We start from the raw sequence: 3923 nt of genomic DNA on the forward strand, positions 1-3923 counted from the left end.
GTGAAGAATTTCTTCCTCATATCTAATCTAAATGATCCTTTCCCAAGCTTTTGTCAGTTACCTTTACTACTTTGTGCCAAATATTTCAAATACAGTACAGTGCATTGAAGCATGCAGTTGTCCAGAAATATAATTATAAAGCACAAATGCCTTTTCACAGGCTGTGTGTTTTTTTGAGGTCTGAAGGCTGCCTCCTCATGGTTTTCTCAGGCTGTTGGGAGGCTAGGACAGCCCAGGTAATGAGGTGTATAAGTGTGACAATAGTTGGTACACTGCAAATTTCAGGATTAGAGATCTTGGATTGAAGTAGGAACTGGAACTCTTCCCTCCTTCTTTCACTGATAAATAACCAGCAGTAATCAGACCTCTGCTGAAAATTTCCCGTACTCCAGTCTCTTGTCACAGCTGGCAGCTTCATGATGGTTTATGAAACATCTCTTACAAGCTATTCAACATTGCCTTTGCCCCCACCGTAGCATACAGAATGACAAATCGAGACATTACCTGCAAACAATAAAGTCCCTTGAAGCCAAGTGCAATGCAGAGAGCAGGAAAGACCAAGGCCTTTGGTGTTAGCACAGAATGTGTTATGGGAAAATACTAGGGAGTAAAGAATTGTTTAGACACAGAAAGATGTGATCTACTGAAACACTTGCTCATGTGGTTCTTTCTTTAGGCCGCACCTTTTGTTCCTGCAGTTCCCAAGGGTTGCTTTGTCCTGTCTGCTGACTCTGACTGGCAGCAGCTTTAGGTAAGCGAAAGCCAAATAAAAAAATAACCAAATGTTAAAACTGAAATAAATATATATACAAAATACTCCACTTAGTTTTGTCAGGGAAATATTTGTTTATAGTTTGCTTTTTCTCAAAATAAGTAAGTTAACACTTTGCAAAACAACTGTTCAAACATTGCTGGGCTGAAAAAAACTTTACAAAAGAAATACTGATAAAAATGAAACTGTTAATTTAACACTTGAGTACAGTAGACTTCCAAGCCTTTACTGCTTTCAAACTTCTAGTTGTTTGGCTTTCTTCAGTGCAGCAATTTTTTTGCTCTTTGCTTTCTCCAGTGACATAGGAATTCTTGACAAGAACCTGGGAGCCTGGCTCTCTGACTAGTGTGTGCCTATCTCTTAATTGTTTCCTGCCCTCCAAATGAGGCCAGAGACTTGGGGCTGGGGGAAGGGAAATTGGAAAAAAAGTAGAAGCCCCACACTACTAAGGTCTCAGTATTGGGGCAAGAAAAAACCCTGATTCTTCTCTTAAGAATTTGTGGATGTTTTTTAAATTTACTTGTAAAGAGCTAAAACTTCACATTTTTTCTTGTGAGAGCTGGGATTCTCATGTAATTTTAGGAATTCTGGACCTGAGTTGTCAGGAATAACACTGAATATGGAAAAATTTAAACCAGTAGTGTTACAAGCTCCTGAGACCCTTGATGTTTCCCTTACTGCTCTTAAAAACAAGATGTGGTAATATCAGAATTTAATCTCTCAAGTTGTCCTTCGCCCAAATAAATTTTTCTAGTTGCAGACAGAGGTTGAAAAAACATTAGCTGAGTACATACAAAGTTCTTTATTTCTGAAGGACAAGTTTGACAGACCACCTATGTCACTTTATAGCTAATCATTTTGGGGCTGAACTTATGTTTTCTGAATGTCCACAAGGGACAATACAGAAGCTCTTGAAAGCTGGTAGTTCTCTAATATATGCCAACATTAGGATCCTAAAGGGAAGGCTTCCCTGGAGTTACAACGTATATCCTAGAAAACTGCTTCTGAAACCCAACTAATGACATAGTTACTGCTGTATTTGTATTATATATACTTACAAGATTTACAAGTTATTGCTGAGCATGGTGTCCATCTTATGAGAGCCAGGCAGATGGAAGATCCATGTTGTGCTCTGTTAAAGAGTGAAGTGCACTGAAGGGGCTCCAAGGGGTCTGATGACACCTGGGGACAGCTTTGGAGGAGCCAATAGTGTCCTGGGTGTTGCAGGCAGCACAGCAAGCAGCATATGCTAAAAAAAGCCGGGACAATCCACCAACCAAACCCCAAAAGTGATGTGTAAAAGCATGATCCCCTTCCCTGAGCTGTGAGTTCTGCTCTGACCTCTACGTGTAGCATCTGTCCTTAGAGGAAGTGGCATATTGCAGTGCTGCAATAAAGACATGGGGGGTGGTAAGTCTGTGTGGTGGAGGTGCAGCGCTGCAGTACTCACCGTGGCTCAGGCATGTGACAGTCATGTTAGCATTGCTGTCCCCAGGTCACCTGGCCCTAGCACTGGCAAGGTGGGGTGCTGTGCTGTCGCTGTTTTATCGAGAACCGGCAAGAAACGACACAATCCAAATCCAAGGAGAAAAGGAATTATTTTATTATTTATAAGCTAGGTTATATATCTTTGTATGTGAGAGAGCATGATATGATTGGTCGCTTGACCAGCCACCGCCTAGAAGGATTGGCTGAGGTTCTCTAACACCCATTCAAAATATTTTTTCCAGAGTACCAAAACAAGGTTGGAAAACAAACCCAGGTGCAGAGATAGAGAATTAGGTTACAAAACCATCTTTCACTGTTTCTCAGCTAAAGCATGAGAAAGAAAAACTTCACAAAATGCTTCAGCAGCTGGAAAATTCCTCTGCTCCTGCCTTTTAGCATCCACACTGTGCCAGTATGGCTGGGCTCCCTTGGGGCTCAGGCCCATGCCTACAGCACTGGCATGGGGGCTTTGCTTAACCTGTAGAGGGCTAGGCATGTATAGTGTGGGAGTTTAAACCACCAGCAGTGCTATTCCCAGAATGGTGTTTTCATAGAATCACAGAATCATTTTAGGTTGGAAAAGACCTCTGACATCATCAAGTCCAACCTTTGACTGAACAGCACTGTGCCAACTAGACCATGGCACCTCCCTTGGCAGTCCATTCCAATGTCTAATGACCTTTGTAATCACCTTTAAGAAGAAATTCTTATTAATGCCCAACCTAAACCTCCCCTGGTGTAACTTAAGGCTGTGTCCTCTCATCCTACTGTTAGTTGCATGGGAGAAGAGGCTGACCCCCACCTGGCTACAACCTTCTTTCAGGTAGTTGAAGAGAGTGATAAGATCACTCCTGAGCCTCCGCTTCTCTAGGCTAACCAACCCCAGCTTCCTCAGCCACTCCTCATCAGACTTGTGCTCCAGACACTTCAGCAGCGTCATTGCCCTTCTCTGGACTTCTTCCCATGCTTCTTGTCATGCTCTGGCTATTCCTCTTAAGTAAGTGAGAGACATAAACGTGGCACCTGAGCTTGCTGAAGGCTATGGCCAAGCTTGCACCACAGAAAGAGCAGAAGGAAGCTATGAACCTGTTGTAATGTTACTGTCATTCTCCCTCAGTCTGTTCTTTGTACCCATAGAATTGGCAGGCAGGAGTGAAGCACCTCCAAACCAAATGTGTTAATTGCAATGAATTTGACTTTGCACTTCTCTTTACTGATTCTTCACAAGCCGTTCTTACCAGGGTCTGTAAGCTTCCTGCAGCAGGGTTTGTGTCCGTGCAGTACCTGGCACCCGGAGGTCCCCTCCCACTGGAACTACTGGGCATCGCTGTAATGTACAGAGTAAATAGAAATAGCTATCAAAGCATCAGTAACAAAAGAATAAAATAGATTAACTGCAATAAAGTACTTTCATGGATGCTCAGTGGTATTTTATTGGGCTTTCAGGACTTATATATCCTCTGAGTCTATGAATAAATGAGAGTAAATAATAACACTATGGTGAACACTGAAATACTTGACATTTTCAAGAGGCCAGGATCTATTTTCTAATCCCCGGGAATTTCAAATAATTTCCTTTAAGCTGTTTACACTCGAAGGAGGGAGGAGAAGGAGGGCGGAGAGGTGGCGGTGGTCGGGGCTGTCAGTGCAGCGCCTCGCAGGA

The 3923-nt window shown here is 42.7% G+C and overlaps 1 protein-coding gene across 1 annotated transcript in view; it reads left to right on the plus strand.

Annotated features, from left to right (window-relative positions):
• The first annotated feature begins 676 nt into the window (after nt 1-676).
• The window catches only part of MSRB3 (methionine sulfoxide reductase B3), a 66468-nt gene continuing 63221 nt past the window's right edge, over nt 677-3923 (plus strand). Inside the window, exon 1 of the mRNA XM_008632794.2 lies at nt 677-751. The gene's annotated coding sequence lies outside the window, so the exon portion shown is untranslated. The remainder of the gene's footprint in view (nt 752-3923) is intronic.

Source organism: Corvus brachyrhynchos, unplaced genomic scaffold (assembly GCF_000691975.1).
Source record: "Corvus brachyrhynchos isolate BGI_N302 unplaced genomic scaffold, ASM69197v1 scaffold32, whole genome shotgun sequence".
Classification (NCBI taxonomy): Eukaryota; Metazoa; Chordata; class Aves; order Passeriformes; family Corvidae; genus Corvus; species Corvus brachyrhynchos.